Source organism: Lonchura striata, chromosome 18, assembly GCF_050655825.1.
Source record: "Lonchura striata isolate lonStrDom1 chromosome 18, ASM5065582v1, whole genome shotgun sequence".
Classification (NCBI taxonomy): Eukaryota; Metazoa; Chordata; class Aves; order Passeriformes; family Estrildidae; genus Lonchura; species Lonchura striata.
Window position 1 is genome coordinate 15,419,721 of NC_140720.1, and position 19,928 is coordinate 15,439,648.

The 19,928-nt window shown below is 52.6% G+C and overlaps 1 protein-coding gene across 1 annotated transcript in view; it reads left to right on the forward strand.

Annotated features, from left to right (window-relative positions):
• Window positions 1–19,928, forward strand: part of LOC144247230 (uncharacterized) — a 159,113-nt gene that overhangs the window by 13,771 nt on the left and 125,414 nt on the right. The gene's annotated exons all lie outside the window — the stretch shown is intronic.

A 19,928-nucleotide genomic window follows, 5' to 3' on the forward strand; every position in this document is an offset into this window, starting at 1 on the left:
CAGGGGCCCCCTGGGCACATCCTTTTTCCATTTTCCCTGGGAAAGAAAACTCAGCAGTCCAGGTTCCTGATGTCAGTTTGTAGGGCTCCCTTGGGTCTATCAGGGCAGCACAAGTTTGAGGTGGGGACAACTTCGGTGTGGGGTCCATCTTTCGATATAAGGATTTTATGCAGTCAGGGCCAGGGGCCCCTGGGCACATCCTTTTTCCATTTTCCCTGGGAAAGAAAACTCAGCAGTCCAGGTTCCTGGTGTCAGTTTGTAGGGCTCCCTTGGGTGTATCAGGGCAGCACAAGTTTGAGGTGGGGACAACTTCGGTGTGGGGTCCATCCTTCGATATAAGGATTCTTTGCAGTGAGGACCCTGCCCAGGGCCAGGGGCCCCTGGGCACATCCTTTTTCCATTTTCCCTGGGAAAGAAAACTCAGCAGTCCAGGTTCCTGATGTCAGTTTGTAGAGCTCCCTTGGGTCTATCGGGGCAGCACAAGTTTGAGGTGGGGACAACTTTGGTGTGGGGTGCATCCTTCGATATAAGGATTTTTTGCAGTCAGGGCCAGGGGCCCCTGGGCACATCCTTTTTCCATTTTCCCTGGGAAAGAAAACTCAGCAGTCCAGGTTCCTGATGTCAGTTTGTAGGGCTCCCTTGGGTCTATCAGGGCAGCACAAGTTTGAGGTGGGGACAACTTTGGTGTGGGGTGCATCCTTCGATATAAGGATTTTTTGCAGTCAGGGCCAGGGGCCCCTGGGCACATCCTTTTTCCATTTTCCCTGGGAAAGAAAACTCAGCAGTCCAGGTTCCTGATGTCAGTTTGTAGGGCTCCCTTGGGTCTATCAGGGCAGCACAAGTTTGAGGTGGGGACAACTTCGGTGTGGGGTCCATCCTTCGATATAAGGATTTTTTGCAGTCAGGGCCAGGGGCCCCTGGGCACATCCTTTTTCCATTTTCCCTGGGAAAGAAAACTCAGCAGTCCAGGTTCCTGATGTCAGTTTGTAGGGCTCCCTTGGGTCTATCAGGGCAGCACAAGTTTTTGGTGGGAACAAGTTCGGTGTGGGGTCCATCCTTCGATATAAGGATTTTTTGCAGTGTGTTCCCTGCCCAGGGCCAGGGGCTCCCTGGGCACATCCTTTTTCCATTTTCCCTGGGAAAGAAAACTCAGCAGTCCAGGTTCCTGATGTCAGTTTGTAGGGCTCCCTTGGGTGTATCAGGGCAGCACAAGTTTGAGGTGGGGACAACTTTGGTGTGGGGTCCATCCTTCGATATAAGGATTTTTTGCAGTCAGGGCCAGGGGCCCCTGCACATATCCTTTTTCCATTTTCCCTGGGAAAGAAAACTCAGCAGTCCAGGTTCCTGATGTCAGTTTGTAGAGCTCCCTTGGGTCTATCAGGGCAGCACAAGTTTGAGGTGGGGACCACGTCGGTGTGGGGTCCATCCTTCGATATAAGGATTTTTTGCAGTCAGGGCCAGGGGCCCCTGGGCACATCCTTTTTCCATTTTCCCTGGGAAAGAAAACTCAGCAGTCCAGGTTCCTGATGTCAGTTTGTAGGGCTCCCTTGGGTGTATCAGGGCAGCACAAGTTTGAGGTGGGGACAACTTCGGTGTGGGGTCCATCCTTCGATATAAGGATTCTTTGCAGTGAGGACCCTGCCCAGGGCCAGGGGCCCCTGGGCACATCCTTTTTCCATTTTCCCTGGGAAAGAAAACTCAGCAGTCCAGGTTCCTGATGTCAGTTTGTAGAGCTCCCTTGGGTCTATCAGGGCAGCACAAGTTTTTGGTGGGGACAACTTTGGTGTGGGGTGCATCCTTCGATATAAGGATTTTTTGCAGTCAGGGCCAGGGGCCCCTGGGCACAACCTTTGGCCATTTTCCCTGGGAAAGAAAACTCAGCAGTCCAGGTTCCTGATGTCAGTTTGTAGGGCTCCCTTGGGTGTATCAGGGCAGCACAAGTTTGAGGTGGGGACAACTTCGGTGTGGGGTCTATCCTTCGATATAAGGATTCTTTGCAGTCAGGGCCAGGGGCCCCTGGGCACATCCTTTGGCCATTTTCCCTGGGAAAGAAAACTCAGCAGTCCAGGTTCCTGATGTCAGTTTGTAGAGCTCCCTTGGGTCTATCAGGGCAGCATAAGTTTGAGGTGGGGACAACTTCGGTGTGGGGTCCATCCTTCGATATAAGGATTTTTTGCAGTCAGGGCCAGGGGTCCTTGGGCACATCCTTTTTCCATTTTCCCTGGGAAAGAAAACTCAGCAGTCCAGGTTCCTGATGTCAGTTTGTAGGGCTCCCTTGGGTGTATCAGGGCAGCACAAGTTTGAGGTGGGGACAACTTCGGTGTGGGGTCCATCCTTCGATATAAGGATTCTTTGCAGTGAGGACCCTGCCCAGGGCCAGGGGCCCCTGGGCACATCCTTTTTCCATTTTCCCTGGGAAAGAAAACTCAGCAGTCCAGGTTCTTGATGTCAGTTTGTAGAGCTCCCTTGGGTCTATCGGGGCAGCACAAGTTTGAGGTGGGGACAACTTTGGTGTGGGGTGCATCCTTCGATATAAGGATTTTTTGCAGTCAGGGCCAGGGGCCCCTGGGCACATCCTTTGGCCATTTTCCCTGGGAAAGAAAACTCAGCAGTCCAGGTTCCTGATGTCAGTTTGTAGGGCTCCCTTGGGTCTATCAGGGCAGCACAAGTTTGAGGTGGGGACAACTTTGGTGTGGGGTGCATCCTTCGATATAAGGATTTTTTGCAGTCAGGGCCAGGGGCCCCTGGGCACATCCTTTTTCCATTTTCCCTGGGAAAGAAAACTCAGCAGTCCAGGTTCCTGATGTCAGTTTGTAGGGCTCCCTTGGGTGTATCAGGGCAGCACAAGTTTGAGGTGGGGACAACTTCGGTGTGGGGTCCATCCTTCGATATAAGGATTTTTTGCAGTCAGGGCCAGGGGCCCCCGGGCACAACCTTTTTCCATTTTCCCTGGGAAAGAAAACTCAGCAGTCCAGGTTCCTGATGTCAGTTTGTAGGGCTCCCTTGGGTGTATCAGGGCAGCACAAGTTTGAGGTGGGGACAACTTCGGTGTGGGGTCCATCCTTCGATATAAGGATTTTTTGCAGTCAGGGCCAGGGGCCCCCGGGCACAACCTTTTTCCATTTTCCCTGGGAAAGAAAACTCAGCAGTCCAGGTTCCTGATGTCAGTTTGTAGGGCTCCCTTGGGTGTATCAGGGCAGCACAAGTTTTTGGTGGGAACAAGTTCGGTGTGGGGTCCATCCTTCGATATAAGGATTTTTTGCAGTGTGTTCCCTGCCCAGGGCCAGGGGCCCCCTGGGCACATCCTTTTTCCATTTTCCCTGGGAAAGAAAACTCAGCAGTCCAGGTTCCTGATGTCAGTTTGTAGGGCTCCCTTGGGTGTATCAGGGCAGCACAAGTTTGAGGTGGGGACAACTTTGGTGTCGGGTCCATCCTTCGATATAAGGATTTTTTGCAGTCAGGGCCAGGGGCCCCTGCACACATCCTTTTTCCATTTTCCCTGGGAAAGAAAACTCAGCAGTCCAGGTTCCTGATGTCAGTTTGTAGGGCTCCCTTGGGTCTATCAGGGCAGCACAAGTTTGAGGTGGGGACCACGTCGGTGTGGGGTCCATCCTTCGATATAAGGATTTTTTGCAGTCAGGGCCAGGGGTCCCTGGGCACATCCTTTTTCCATTTTCCCTGGGAAAGAAAACTCAGCAGTCCAGGTTCCTGATGTCAGTTTGTAGGGCTCCCTTGGGTCTATCAGGGCAGCACAAGTTTGAGGTGGGGACAACTTCGTTGTGGGGTCCATCCTTCGATATAAGGATTCTTTGCAGTGAGGACCCTGCCCAGGGCCAGGGGCCCCTGGGCTCATCCTTTTTCCATTTTCCCTGGGAAAGAAAACTCAGCAGTCCAGGTTCCTGATGTCAGTTTGTAGGGCTGCCTTGGGTGTATCAGGGCAGCACAAGTTTGAGGTGGGGACAACTTCGGTGTGGGGTCCATCCTTCGATATAAGGATTCTTTGCAGTCAGGGTCAGGGGCCCCTGGGCACATCCTTTGGCCATTTTCCCTGGGAAAGAAAACTCAGCAGTCCAGGTTCCTGATGTCAGTTTGTAGAGCTCCCTTGGGTGTATCAGGGCAGCACAAGTTTGAGGTGGGGACAACTTCGGTGTGGGGTCCATCCTTCGATATAAGGATTCTTTGCAGTGAGGACCCTGCCCAGGGCCAGGGGCCCCTGGGCACATCCTTTTTCCATTTTCCCTGGGAAAGAAAACTCAGCAGTCCAGGTTCCTGATGTCAGTTTGTAGAGCTCCCTTGGGTCTATCAGGGCAGCACAAGTTTTTGGTGGGAACAACTTTGGTGTGGGGTGCATCCTTCGATATAAGGATTTTTTGCAATGAGGTCCCTGCTCAGGGCCAGGCGCCCCCGGGCACATCCTTTTTCCATTTTCCCTGGGAAAGAAAACTCAGCAGTCCAGGTTCCTGATGTCAGTTTGTAGGGCTCCCTTGGGTCTATCAGGGCAGCACAAGTTTGAGGTGGGGACAACTTCGGTGTGGGGTCCATCCTTCGATATAAGGATTTTTTGCAGTCAGGGCCAGGGGCCCCCGGGCACAACCATTGGCCATTTCCCCTGCGAAAGAAAACTCAGCAGTCCAGGTTGCTGATGTCAGTTTGTAGAGCTCCCTTGGGTCTATCAGGGCAGCACAAGTTTTTGGTGGGAACAAGTTCGGTGTGGGGTCCATCCTTCGATATAAGGATTTTTTGCAGTGTGTTCCCTGCCCAGGGCCAGGGGCCCCCTGGGCACATCCTTTTTCCATTTTCCCTGGGAAAGAAAACTCAGCAGTCCAGGTTCCTGATGTCAGTTTGTAGGGCTCCCTTGGGTGTATCAGGGCAGCACAAGTTTGAGGTGGGGACAACTTTGGTGTGGGGTCCATCCTTCGATATAAGGATTTTTTGCAGTCAGGGCCAGGGTCCCCTGCACACATCCTTTTTCCATTTTCCCTGGGAAAGAAAACTCAGCAGTCCAGGTTGCTGATGTCAGTTTGTAGAGCTCCCTTGGGTCTATCAGGGCAGCACAAGTTTGAGGTGGGGACCACGTCGGTGTGGGGTCCATCCTTCGATATAAGGATTTTTTGCAGTCAGGGCCAGGGGTCCCTGGGCACATCCTTTTTCCATTTTCCCTGGGAAAGAAAACTCAGCAGTCCAGGTTCCTGATGTCAGTTTGTAGAGCTCCCTTGGGTCTATCAGGGCAGCACAAGTTTTTGGTGGGGACAACTTTGGTGTGGGGTGCATCCTTCGATATAAGGATTTTTTGCAGTCAGGGCCAGGGGCCCCTGGGCACATCCTTTGGCCATTTTCCCTGGGAAAGAAAACTCAGCAGTCCAGGTTCCTGATGTCAGTTTGTAGGGCTCCCTTGGGTGTATCAGGGCAGCACAAGTTTGAGGTGGGGACAACTTCGGTGTGGGGTCCATCCTTCGATATAAGGATTTTTTGCAGTCAGGGCCAGGGGCCCCTGGGCACATCCTTTTTCCATTTTCCCTGGGAAAGAAAACTCAGCAGTCCAGGTTCCTGATGTCAGTTTGTAGAGCTCCCTTGGGTCTATCAGGGCAGCACAAGTTTTTGGTGGGGACAACTTTGGTGTGGGGTGCATCCTTCGATATAAGGATTTTTTGCAATGAGGTCCCTGCCCAGGGCCAGGCGCCCCCGGGCACATCCTTTTTCCATTTTCCCTGGGAAAGAAAACTCAGCAGTCCAGGTTCCTGATGTCAGTTTGTAGGGCTCCCTTGGGTCTATCAGGGCAGCACAAGTTTGAAGTGGGGACAACATCGGTGTGGGGTCCATCCTTCGATATAAAGATTTTTTGCAGTCAGGGCCAGGGGCCCCTGGGCACATCCTTTTTCCATTTTCCCTGGGAAAGAAAACTCAGCAGTCCAGGTTCCTGATGTCAGTTTGTAGAGCTCCCTTGGGTCTATCAGGGCAGCACAAGATTTTGGTGGGGACAACTTTGGTGTGGGGTGCATCCTTCGATATAAGGATTTTTTGCAATGAGGTCCCTGCCCAGGGCCAGTGGCCCCAGGGCACATCCTTTTTCCATTTTCCCTGGGAAAGAAAACTCAGCAGTCCAGGTTCCTGATGTCAGTTTGTAGGGCTCCCTTGGGTCTATCAGGGCAGCACAAGTTTGAGGTGGGGACCACGTCGGTGTGGGGTCCATCCTTCGATATAAGGATTTTTTGCAGTGTGTTCCCTGCCCAGGGCCAGGGGCCCCCTGGGCACATCCTTTTTCCATTTTCCCTGGGAAAGAAAACTCAGCAGTCCAGGTTCCTGATGTCAGTTTGTAGGGCTCCCTTGGGTGTATCCGGGCTGCACAAGTTTAAGGTGGGGACAACTTCGGTGTGGGGTCCATCCTTCGATATAAGGATTTTTTGCAGTCAGGGCCAGGGGTCCCTGGGCACATCCTTTTTCCATTTTCCCTGGGAAAGAAAACTCAGCAGTCCAGGTTCCTGATGTCAGTTTGTAGGGCTCCCTTGGGTCTATCAGGGCAGCACAAGTTTGAGGTGGGGACAACTTCGGTGTGGGGTCCATCCTTCGATATAAGGATTTTTTGCAATGAGGTCCCTGCCCAGGGCCAGGCGCCCCCGGGCACATCCTTTTTCCATTTTCCCTGGGAAAGAAAACTCAGCAGTCCAGGTTCCTGATGTCAGTTTGTAGAGCTCCCTTGGGTCTATCAGGGCAGCACAAGTTTTTGGTGGGGACAACTTTGGTGTGGGGTGCATCCTTCGATATAAGGATTTTTTGCAATGAGGTCCCTGCCCAGGGCCAGTGGCCCCAGGGCACATCCTTTTTCCATTTTCCCTGGGAAAGAAAACTCAGCAGTCCAGGTTCCTGATGTCAGTTTGTAGGGCTCCCTTGGGTCTATCAGGGCAGCACAAGTTTGAGGTGGGGACAACTTCGGTGTGGGGTCTATCCTTCGATATAAGGATTCTTTGCAGTCAGGGCCAGGGGCCCCCGGGCACAACCTTTGGCCATTTTCCCTGGGAAAGAAAACTCAGCAGTCCAGGTTGCTGATGTCAGTTTGTAGAGCTCCCTTGGGTCTATCAGGGCAGCACAAGTTTTTGGTGGGAACAAGTTCAGTGTGGGGTCCATCCTTCGATATAAGGATTTTTTGCAGTGTGTTCCCTGCCCAGGGCCAGGGGCCCCCTGGGCACATCCTTTTTCCATTTTCCCTGCGAAAGAAAACTCAGCAGTCCAGGTTCCTGATGTCAGTTTGTAGGGCTCCCTTGGGTCTATCAGGGCAGCACAAGTTTGAGGTGGGGACCACGTCGGTGTGGGGTCCATCCTTCGATATAAGGATTTTATGCAGTCAGGGCCAGGGGCCCCTGGGCACATCCTTTTTCCATTTTCCCTGGGAAAGAAAACTCAGCAGTCCAGGTTCCTGATGTCAGTTTGTAGAGCTCCCTTGGGTCTATCAGGGCAGCACAAGTTTGAGGTGGGGACAACTTCGGTGTGGGGTCCATCCTTCGATATAAGGATTCTTTGCAGTCAGGGCCAGGGGCCCCTGGGCACATCCTTTTTCCATTTTCCCTGGGAAAGAAAACTCAGCAGTCCAGGTTCCTGATGTCAGTTTGTAGAGCTCCCTTGGGTCTATCAGGGCAGCACAAGTTTTTGGTGGGAACAACTTTGGTGTGGGGTGCATCCTTCGATATAAGGATTTTTTGCAATGAGGTCCCTGCTCAGGGCCAGGCGCCCCCGGGCACATCCTTTTTCCATTTTCCCTGGGAAAGAAAACTCAGCAGTCCAGGTTCCTGATGTCAGTTTGTAGGGCTCCCTTGGGTCTATCAGGGCAGCACAAGTTTGAGGTGGGGACAACTTCGGTGTGGGGTCCATCCTTCGATATAAGGATTTTTTGCAGTCAGGGCCAGGGGCCCCCGGGCACAACCATTGGCCATTTCCCCTGCGAAAGAAAACTCAGCAGTCCAGGTTGCTGATGTCAGTTTGTAGAGCTCCCTTGGGTCTATCAGGGCAGCACAAGTTTTTGGTGGGAACAAGTTCGGTGTGGGGTCCATCCTTCGATATAAGGATTTTTTGCAGTGTGTTCCCTGCCCAGGGCCAGGGGCCCCCTGGGCACATCCTTTTTCCATTTTCCCTGGGAAAGAAAACTCAGCAGTCCAGGTTCCTGATGTCAGTTTGTAGGGCTCCCTTGGGTGTATCAGGGCAGCACAAGTTTGAGGTGGGGACAACTTTGGTGTGGGGTCCATCCTTCGATATAAGGATTTTTTGCAGTCAGGGCCAGGGTCCCCTGCACACATCCTTTTTCCATTTTCCCTGGGAAAGAAAACTCAGCAGTCCAGGTTGCTGATGTCAGTTTGTAGAGCTCCCTTGGGTCTATCAGGGCAGCACAAGTTTGAGGTGGGGACCACGTCGGTGTGGGGTCCATCCTTCGATATAAGGATTTTTTGCAGTCAGGGCCAGGGGTCCCTGGGCACATCCTTTTTCCATTTTCCCTGGGAAAGAAAACTCAGCAGTCCAGGTTCCTGATGTCAGTTTGTAGAGCTCCCTTGGGTCTATCAGGGCAGCACAAGTTTTTGGTGGGGACAACTTTGGTGTGGGGTGCATCCTTCGATATAAGGATTTTTTGCAGTCAGGGCCAGGGGCCCCTGGGCACATCCTTTGGCCATTTTCCCTGGGAAAGAAAACTCAGCAGTCCAGGTTCCTGATGTCAGTTTGTAGGGCTCCCTTGGGTGTATCAGGGCAGCACAAGTTTGAGGTGGGGACAACTTCGGTGTGGGGTCCATCCTTCGATATAAGGATTTTTTGCAGTCAGGGCCAGGGGCCCCTGGGCACATCCTTTTTCCATTTTCCCTGGGAAAGAAAACTCAGCAGTCCAGGTTCCTGATGTCAGTTTGTAGAGCTCCCTTGGGTCTATCAGGGCAGCACAAGTTTTTGGTGGGGACAACTTTGGTGTGGGGTGCATCCTTCGATATAAGGATTTTTTGCAATGAGGTCCCTGCCCAGGGCCAGGCGCCCCCGGGCACATCCTTTTTCCATTTTCCCTGGGAAAGAAAACTCAGCAGTCCAGGTTCCTGATGTCAGTTTGTAGGGCTCCCTTGGGTCTATCAGGGCAGCACAAGTTTGAAGTGGGGACAACATCGGTGTGGGGTCCATCCTTCGATATAAAGATTTTTTGCAGTCAGGGCCAGGGGCCCCTGGGCACATCCTTTTTCCATTTTCCCTGGGAAAGAAAACTCAGCAGTCCAGGTTCCTGATGTCAGTTTGTAGAGCTCCCTTGGGTCTATCAGGGCAGCACAAGATTTTGGTGGGGACAACTTTGGTGTGGGGTGCATCCTTCGATATAAGGATTTTTTGCAATGAGGTCCCTGCCCAGGGCCAGTGGCCCCAGGGCACATCCTTTTTCCATTTTCCCTGGGAAAGAAAACTCAGCAGTCCAGGTTCCTGATGTCAGTTTGTAGGGCTCCCTTGGGTCTATCAGGGCAGCACAAGTTTGAGGTGGGGACCACGTCGGTGTGGGGTCCATCCTTCGATATAAGGATTTTTTGCAGTGTGTTCCCTGCCCAGGGCCAGGGGCCCCCTGGGCACATCCTTTTTCCATTTTCCCTGGGAAAGAAAACTCAGCAGTCCAGGTTCCTGATGTCAGTTTGTAGGGCTCCCTTGGGTGTATCCGGGCTGCACAAGTTTAAGGTGGGGACAACTTCGGTGTGGGGTCCATCCTTCGATATAAGGATTTTTTGCAGTCAGGGCCAGGGGTCCCTGGGCACATCCTTTTTCCATTTTCCCTGGGAAAGAAAACTCAGCAGTCCAGGTTCCTGATGTCAGTTTGTAGGGCTCCCTTGGGTCTATCAGGGCAGCACAAGTTTGAGGTGGGGACAACTTCGGTGTGGGGTCCATCCTTCGATATAAGGATTTTTTGCAATGAGGTCCCTGCCCAGGGCCAGGCGCCCCCGGGCACATCCTTTTTCCATTTTCCCTGGGAAAGAAAACTCAGCAGTCCAGGTTCCTGATGTCAGTTTGTAGAGCTCCCTTGGGTCTATCAGGGCAGCACAAGTTTTTGGTGGGGACAACTTTGGTGTGGGGTGCATCCTTCGATATAAGGATTTTTTGCAATGAGGTCCCTGCCCAGGGCCAGTGGCCCCAGGGCACATCCTTTTTCCATTTTCCCTGGGAAAGAAAACTCAGCAGTCCAGGTTCCTGATGTCAGTTTGTAGGGCTCCCTTGGGTCTATCAGGGCAGCACAAGTTTGAGGTGGGGACAACTTCGGTGTGGGGTCTATCCTTCGATATAAGGATTCTTTGCAGTCAGGGCCAGGGGCCCCCGGGCACAACCTTTGGCCATTTTCCCTGGGAAAGAAAACTCAGCAGTCCAGGTTGCTGATGTCAGTTTGTAGAGCTCCCTTGGGTCTATCAGGGCAGCACAAGTTTTTGGTGGGAACAAGTTCAGTGTGGGGTCCATCCTTCGATATAAGGATTTTTTGCAGTGTGTTCCCTGCCCAGGGCCAGGGGCCCCCTGGGCACATCCTTTTTCCATTTTCCCTGCGAAAGAAAACTCAGCAGTCCAGGTTCCTGATGTCAGTTTGTAGGGCTCCCTTGGGTCTATCAGGGCAGCACAAGTTTGAGGTGGGGACCACGTCGGTGTGGGGTCCATCCTTCGATATAAGGATTTTATGCAGTCAGGGCCAGGGGCCCCTGGGCACATCCTTTTTCCATTTTCCCTGGGAAAGAAAACTCAGCAGTCCAGGTTCCTGATGTCAGTTTGTAGAGCTCCCTTGGGTCTATCAGGGCAGCACAAGTTTGAGGTGGGGACAACTTCGGTGTGGGGTCCATCCTTCGATATAAGGATTCTTTGCAGTCAGGGCCAGGGGCCCCTGGGCACATCCTTTTCCATTTTCCCTGGGAAAGAAAACTCAGCAGTCCAGGTTCCTGATGTCAGTTTGTAGAGCTCCCTTGGGTCTATCAGGGCAGCACAGGTTTTTGGTGGGGACAACTTTGGTGTGGGGTGCATCCTTCGATATAAGGATTTTTTGCAATGAGGTCCCTGCCCAGGGCCAGTGGCCCCAGGGCACATCCTTTTTCCAATTTCCCTGGGAAAGAAAACTCAGCAGTCCAGGTTCCTGATGTCAGTTTGTAGGGCTCCCTTGGGTCTATCAGGGCAGCACAAGTTTGAGGTGGGGACAACTTCGGTGTGGGGTGCATCCTTCGATATAAGGATTTTTTGCAGTCAGGGCCAGGGGCCCCCGGGCACAACCTTTTTCCATTTTGCCTGGGAAAGAAAACTCAGCAGTCCAGGTTCCTGATGTCAGTTTGTAGGGCTTCCTTGGGTGTATCAGGGCAGCACAAGTTTGAGGTGGGGACAACTTCGGTGTGGGGTCCATCCTTCGATATAAGGATTTTTTGCAGTCAGGGCCAGGGGCCCCCGGTCACAACCATTGGCCATTTCCCCTGCGAAAGAAAACTCAGCAGTCCAGGTTCCTGATGTCAGTTTGTAGGGCTCCCTTGGGTCTATCAGGGCAGCACAAGTTTGAGGTGGGGACAACTTCGGTGTGGGGTCCATCCTTCGATATAAGGATTTTTTGCAGTCAGGGCCAGGGGCCCCTGGGCACATCCTTTTTCCATTTTCCCTGGGAAAGAAAACTCAGCAGTCCAGGTTCCTGATGTCAGTTTGTAGAGCTCCCTTGGGTCTATCAGGGCAGCACAAGTTTGAGGTGGGGACCACGTCGGTGTGGGGTCCATCCTTCGATATAAGGATTTTTTGCAGTCAGGGCCAGGGGCCCCTGGGCACATCCTTTTTCCATTTTCCCTGGGAAAGAAAACTCAGCAGTCCAGGTTCCTGATGTCAGTTTGTAGGGCTCCCTTGGGTGTATCAGGGCAGCACAAGTTTGAGGTGGGGACAACTTCGGTGTGGGGTCCATCCTTCGATATAAGGATTCTTTGCAGTGAGGACCCTGCCCAGGGCCAGGGGCCCCTGGGCACATCCTTTTTCCATTTTCCCTGGGAAAGAAAACTCAGCAGTCCAGGTTCCTGATGTCAGTTTGTAGGGCTCCCTTGGGTGTATCAGGGCAGCACAAGTTTGAGGTGGGGACAACTTCGGTGTGGGGTCCATCCTTCGATATAAGGATTTTTTGCAGTCAGGGCCAGGGGCCCCTGGGCACATCCTTTTTCCATTTTCCCTGGGAAAGAAAACTCAGCAGTCCAGGTTGCTGATGTCAGTTTGTAGAGCTCCCTTGGGTCTATCAGGGCAGCACAAGTTTGAGGTGGGGACCACGTCGGTGTGGGGTCCATCCTTCGATATAAGGATTTTTTGCAGTCAGGGCCAGGGGTCCCTGGGCACATCCTTTTTCCATTTTCCCTGGGAAAGAAAACTCAGCAGTCCAGGTTCCTGATGTCAATTTGTAGGGCTCCCTTGGGTCTATCAGGGCAGCACAAGTTTGAGGTGGGGACAACTTCGGTGTGGGGTCCATCCTTCGATATAAGGATTCTTTGCAGTCAGGGCCAGGGGCCCCTGGGCACATCCTTTGGCCATTTACCCTGGGAAAGAAAACTCAGCAGTCCAGGTTCCTGATGTCAGTTTGTAGAGCTCCCTTGGGTCTATCAGGGCAGCATAAGTTTGAGGTGGGGACAACTTCGGTGTGGGGTCCATCCTTCGATATAAGGATTTTTTTGCAGTCAGGGCCAGGGGTCCCTGGGCACATCCTTTTTCCATTTTCCCTGGGAAAGAAAACTCAGCAGTCCAGGTTCCTGATGTCAGTTTGTAGGGCTCCCTTGGGTCTATCAGGGCAGCACAAGTTTGAGGTGGGGACAACTTCGGTGTGGGGTCCATCCTTCGATATAAGGATTTTTTGCAGTCAGGGCCAGGGGCCCCTGGGCACATCCTTTTTCCATTTTCCCTGGGAAAGAAAACTCAGCAGTCCAGGTTCCTGATGTCAGTTTGTAGAGCTCCCTTGGGTCTATCAGGGCAGCACAAGTTTTTGGTGGGGACAACTTTGGTGTGGGGTGCATCCTTCGATATAAGGATTTTTTGCAATGAGGTCCCTGCCAGGGCCAGGCGCCCCCAGGCACATCCTTTTTCCATTTTCCCTGGGAAAGAAAACTCAGCAGTCCAGGTTCCTGATGTCAGTTTGTAAGGCTCCCTTGGGTCTATCAGGGCAGCACAAGTTTGAGGTGGGGACAACTTCGGTGTGGGGTCCATCCTTCGATATAAGGATTTTTTGCAGTCAGGGCCAGGGGCCCCTGGGCACATCCTTTTCCATTTTCCCTGGGAAAGAAAACTCAGCAGTCCAGGTTCCTGATGTCAGTTTGTAGAGCTCCCTTGGGTCTATCAGGGCAGCACAAGTTTTTGGTGGGGACAACTTTGGTGTGGGGTGCATCCTTCGATATAAGGATTTTTTGCAATGAGGTCCCTGCCCAGGGCCAGTGGCCCCAGGGCACATCCTTTTTCCATTTTCCCTGGGAAAGAAAACTCAGCAGTCCAGGTTCCTGATGTCAGTTTGCAGGGTTCCCTTGGGTCTATCAGGGCAGCACAAGTTTGAGGTGGGGACAACTTCGGTGTGGGGTCCATCCTTCGATATAAGGATTTTTTGCAGTCAGGGCCAGGGGCCCCCGGGCACAACCTTTGGCCATTTTCCCTGGGAAAGAAAACTCAGCAGTCCAGGTTCCTGATGTCAGTTTGTAGGGCTCCCTTGGGTGTATCAGGGCAGCACAAGTTTGAGGTGGGGACAACTTCGGTGTGGGGTCCATCCTTCGATATAAGGATTTTTTGCAGTCAGGGCCAGGGGTCCTTGGGCACAACCTTTTTCCATTTTCCCTGGGAAAGAAAACTCAGCAGTCCAGGTTCCTGATGTCAGTTTGTAGGGCTCCCTTGGGTGTATCAGGGCAGCACAAGTTTGAGGTGGGGACAACTTCGGTGTGGGGTGCATCCATCGATATAAGGATTTTTTGCAGTCAGGGCCAGGGGTCCCTGGGCACATCCTTTTTCCATTTTCCCTGGGAAAGAAAACTCAGCAGTCCAGGTTCCTGATGTCAGTTTGTAGAGCTCCCTTGGGTCTATCAGGGCAGCACAAGTTTAAGGTGGGGACAACTTTGGTGTGGGGTGCATCCTTCGATATAAGGATTTTTTGCAATGAGGTCCCTGCCCAGGGCCAGGCGCCCCCGGGCACATCCTTTTTCCATTTTCCCTGGGAAAGAAAACTCAGCAGTCCAGGTTCCTGATGTCAGTTTGTAGGGCTCCCTTGGGTCTATCAGGGTAGCACAAGTTTGAGGTGGGGACAACTTCGGTGTGGGGTCCATCCTTCGATATAAGGATTTTATGCAGTCAGGGCCAGGGGCCCCTGGGCACATCCTTTTTCCATTTTCCCTGGGAAAGAAAACTCAGCAGTCCAGGTTCCTGATGTCAGTTTGTAGAGCTCCCTTGGGTGTATCAGGGCAGCACAAGTTTGAGGTGGGGACAACGTCGGTGTGGGGTCCATCCTTCGATATAAGGATTTTTTGCAGTCAGGGCCAGGGGCCCCTGGGCACATCCTTTTTCCATTTTCCCTGGGAAAGAAAACTCAGCAGTCCAGGTTCCTGATGTCAGTTTGTAGAGCTCCCTTGGGTCTATCAGGGCAGCACAAGTTTTTGGTGGGGACAACTTTGGTGTGGGGTGCATCCTTCGATATAAGGATTTTTTGCAATGAGGTCCCTGCCCAGGGCCAGTGGCCCCAGGGCACATCCTTTTTCCAATTTCCCTGGGAAAGAAAACTCAGCAGTCCAGGTTCCTGATGTCAGTTTGTAGGGCTCCCTTGGGTCTATCAGGGCAGCACAAGTTTGAGGTGGGGACAACTTCGGTGTGGGGTGCATCCTTCGATATAAGGATTTTTTGCAGTCAGGGCCAGGGGCCCCCGGGCACAACCTTTTTCCATTTTCCCTGGGAAAGAAAACTCAGCAGTCCAGGTTCCTGATGTCAGTTTGTAGGGCTCCCTTGGGTCTATCAGGGCAGCACAAGTTTGAGGTGGGGACAACTTCGGTGTGGGGTCCATCCTTCGATATAAGGATTTTTTGCAGTCAGGGCCAGGGGCCCCCGGGCACAACCATTGGCCATTTCCCCTGCGAAAGAAAACTCAGCAGTCCAGGTTCCTGATGTCAGTTTGTAGGGCTCCCTTGGGTGTATCAGGGCAGCACAAGTTTGAGGTGGGGACAACTTCGGTGTGGGGTCCATCCTTCGATATAAGGATTTTTTGCAGTCAGGGCCAGGGGCCCCTGGGCACATCCTTTTTCCATTTTCCCTGGGAAAGAAAACTCAGCAGTCCAGGTTCCTGATGTCAGTTTGTAGAGCTCCCTTGGGTCTATCAGGGCAGCACAAGTTTGAGGTGGGGACCACGTCGGTGTGGGGTCCATCCTTCGATATAAGGATTTTTTGCAGTCAGGGCCAGGGGTCCCTGGGCACATCCTTTTTCCATTTTCCCTGGGAAAGAAAACTCAGCAGTCCAGGTTCCTGATGTCAGTTTGTAGGGCTCCCTTGGGTCTATCAGGGCAGCACAAGTTTGAGGTGGGGACAACTTCGGTGTGGGGTCCATCCTTCGATATAAGGATTTTTTGCAGTCAGGGCCAGGGGCCCCCGGGCACAACCTTTGGCCATTTTCCCTGGGAAAGAAAACTCAGCAGTCCAGGTTCCTGATGTCAGTTTGTAGGGCTGCCTTGGGTCTATCAGGGCAGCACAAGTTTGAGGTGGGGACAACTTCGGTGTGGGGTCCATCCTTCGATATAAGGATTCTTTGCAGTCAGGGCCAGGGGCCCCTGGGCACATCCTTTGGCCATTTTCCCTGGGAAAGAAAACTCAGCAGTCCAGGTTCCTGATGTCAGTTTGTAGAGCTCCCTTGGGTCTATCAGGGCAGCATAAGTTTGAGGTGGGGACAACTTCGGTGTGGGGTCCATCCTTCGATATAAGGATTTTTTGCAGTCAGGGCCAGGGGTCCCTGGGCACATCCTTTTTCCATTTTCCCTGGGAAAGAAAACTCAGCAGTCCAGGTTCCTGATGTCAGTTTGTAGGGCTCCCTTGGGTGTATCAGGGCAGCACAAGTTTGAGGTGGGGACAACTTCGGTGTGGGGTCCATCCTTCGATATAAGGATTTTTTGCAGTCAGGGCCAGGGGCCCCTGGGCACATCCTTTTTCCATTTTCCCTGGGAAAGAAAACTCAGCAGTCCAGGATCCTGATGTCAGTTTGTAGAGCTCCCTTGGGTCTATCAGGGCAGCACAAGTTTGAGGTGGGGACAACTTTGGTGTGGGGTGCATCCTTCGATATAAGGATTTTTTGCAATGAGATCCCTGCCCAGGGCCAGGCGCCCCCGGGCACATCCTTTTTCCATTTTCCCTGGGAAAGAAAACTCAGCAGTCCAGGTTCCTGATGTCAGTTTGTAGGGCTCCCTTGGGTCTATCAGGGCAGCACAAGTTTGAGGTGGGGACAACTTCGGTGTGGGGTCCATCCTTCGATATAAGGATTTTTTGCAGTCAGGGCCAGGGGCCCCCGGGCACATCCTTTTCCATTTTCCCTGGGAAAGAAAACTCAGCAGTCCAGGTTCCTGATGTCAGTTTGTAGGGCTCCCTTGGGTGTATCAGGGCAGCACAAGCTTGAGGTGGGGACAACTTCGGTGTGGGGTCCATCCTTCGATATAAGGATTTTTTGCAGTCAGGGCCAGGGGCCCCCGGGCACAACCATTGGCCATTTCCCCTGCGAAAGAAAACTCAGCAGTCCAGGTTCCTGATGTCAGTTTGTAGGGCTCCCTTGGGTCTATCAGGGCAGCACAAGTTTTTGGTGGGAACAAGTTCGGTGTGGGGTCCATCCTTCGATATAAGGATTTTTTACAGTGTGTTCCCTGCCCAGGGCCAGGGGCCCCCTGGGCACATCCTTTTTCCATTTTCCCTGGGAAAGAAAACTCAGCAGTCCAGGTTCCTGATGTCAGTTTGTAGGGCTCCCTTGGGTCTATCAGGGCAGCACAAGTTTGAGGTGGGGACAACTTCGGTGTGGGGTCCATCCTTCGATATAAGGATTTTATGCAGTCAGGGCCAGGGGCCCCTGGGCACATCCTTTTTCCATTTTCCCTGGGAAAGAAAACTCAGCAGTCCAGGTTCCTGATGTCAGTTTGTAGAGCTCCCTTGGGTGTATCAGGGCAGCACAAGTTTGAGGTGGGGACAACGTCGGTGTGGAGTCCATCCTTCGATATAAGGATTTTTTGCAGTCAGGGCCAGGGGCCCCTGGGCACATCCTTTTTCCATTTTCCCTGGGAAAGAAAACTCAGCAGTCCAGGTTCCTGATGTCAGTTTGTAGAGCTCCCTTGGGTCTATCAGGGCAGCACAAGTTTTTGGTGGGGACAACTTTGGTGTGGGGTGCATCCTTCGATATAAGGATTTTTTGCAATGAGGTCCCTGCCCAGGGCCAGTGGCCCCAGGGCACATCCTTTTTCCAATTTCCCTGGGAAAGAAAACTCAGCAGTCCAGGTTCCTGATGTCAGTTTGTAGGGCTCCCTTGGGTGTATCAGGGCAGCACAAGTTTGAGGTGGGGACAACTTCGGTGTGGGGTGCATCCTTCGATATAAGGATTTTTTGCAGTCAGGGCCAGGGGCCCCCGGGCACAACCTTTTTCCATTTTCCCTGGGAAAGAAAACTCAGCAGTCCAGGTTCCTGATGTCAGTTTGTAGGGCTCCCTTGGGTGTATCAGGGCAGCACAAGTTTGAGGTGGGGACAACTTCGGTGTGGGGTCCATCCTTCGATATAAGGATTTTTTGCAGTCAGGGCCAGGGGCCCCTGGGCACATCCTTTGGCCATTTTCCCTGGGAAAGAATACTCAGCAGTCCAGGTTCCTGATGTCAGTTTGTAGAGCTCCCTTGGGTCTATCAGGGCAGCACAAGTTTGAGGTGGGGACCACGTCGGTGTGGGGTCCATCCTTCGATATAAGGATTTTTTGCAGTCAGGGCCAGGGGTCCCTGGGCACATCCTTTTTCCATTTTCCCTGGGAAAGAAAACTCAGCAGTCCAGGTTCCTGATGTCAGTTTGTAGGGCTCCCTTGGGTCTATCAGGGCAGCACAAGTTTGAGGTGGGGACAACTTCGGTGTGGGGTCCATCCTTCGATATAAGGATTTTTTGCAGTCAGGGCCAGGGGCCCCCGGGCACAACCTTTGGCCATTTTCCCTGGGAAAGAAAACTCAGCAGTCCAGGTTCCTGATGTCAGTTTGTAGGGCTGCCTTGGGTGTATCAGGGCAGCACAAGTTTGAGGTGGGGACAACTTCGGTGTGGGGTCCATCCTTCGATATAAGGATTTTTTGCAGTCAGGGCCAGGGGCCCCTGGGCACATCCTTTTTCCATTTTCCCTGGGAAAGAAAACTCAGCAGTCCAGGTTCCTGATGTCAGTTTGTAGGGCTCCCTTGGGTGTATCAGGGCAGCACAAGTTTGAGGTGGGGACAACTTCGGTGTGGGGTCCATCCTTCGATATAAGGATTTTTTGCAGTCAGGGCCAGGGGCCCCTGGGCACATCCTTTTTCCATTTTCCCTGGGAAAGAAAACTCAGCAGTCCAGGTTCCTGATGTCAGTTTGTAGAGCTCCCTTGGGTCTATCAGGGCAGCACAAGTTTTTGGTGGAAACAAGTTCGGTGTGGGGTCCATCCTTCGATATAAGGATTTTTTGCAGTGTGTTCCCTGCCCAGGGCCAGGGGCCCCCTGGGCACATCCTTTTTCCATTTTCCCTGGGAAAGAAAACTCAGCAGTCCAGGTTCCTGATGTCAGTTTGTAGGGCTCCCTTGGGTCTATCAGGGCAGCACAAGTTTGAGGTGGGGACAACTGTGGTGTCGGGTCCATCCTTCGATATAAGGATTTTTTGCAGTCAGGGCCAGGGGCCCCTGCACACATCCTTTTTCCATTTTCCCTGGGAAAGAAAACTCAGCAGTCCAGGTTCCTGATGTCAGTTTGTAGAGCTCCCTTGGGTCTATCAGGGCAGCACAAGTTTGAGGTGGGGACCACGTCGGTGTGGGGTCCATCCTTCGATATAAGGATTTTTTGCAGTCAGGGCCAGGGGTCCCTGGGCACATCCTTTTTCCATTTTCCCTGGGAAAGAAAACTCAGCAGTCCAGGTTCCTGATGTCAGTTTGTAGGGCTCCCTTGGGTGTATCAGGGCAGCACAAGTTTGAGGTGGGGACAACTTCGGTGTGGGGTCCATCCTTCGATATAAGGATTTTTTGCAGTCAGGGCCAGGGGCCCCTGGGCACATCCTTTTTCCATTTTCCCTGGGAAAGAAAACTCAGCAGTCCAGGTTCCTGATGTCAGTTTGTAGGGCTCCCTTGGGTGTATCAGGGCAGCACAAGTTTGAGGTGGGGACAACTTCGGTGTGGGGTCCATCCTTCGATATAAGGATTTTTTGCAGTCAGGGCCAGGGGCCCCTGGGCACATCCTTTTTCCATTTTCCCTGGGAAAGAAAACTCAGCAGTCCAGGTTCCTGATGTCAGTTTGTAGGGCTCCCTTGGGTCTATCAGGGCAGCACAAGTTTGAGGTGGGGACAACTTCGGTGTGGGGTCCATCCTTCGATATAAGGATTCTTTGCAGTGAGGACCCTGCCCAGGGCCAGGGGCCCCAGGGCACATCCTTTTTCCATTTTCCCTGGGAAAGAAAACTCAGCAGTCCAGGTTCCTGATGTCAGTTTGTAGGGCTCCCTTGGGTCTATCAGGGCAGCACAAGTTTGAGGTGGGGACAACTTTGGTGTGGGGTCCATCCTTCGATATAAGGATTCTTTGCAGTCAGGGCCAGGGGCCTCTGGGCACATCCTTTGGCCATTTTCCCTGGGAAAGAAAACACAGCAGTCCAGGTTCCTGATGTCAGTTTGTAGAGCTCCCTTGGGTCTATCAGGGCAGCATAAGTTTGAGGTGGGGACAACTTCGGTGTGGGGTCCATCCTTCGATATAAGGATTTTTTGCAGTCAGGGCC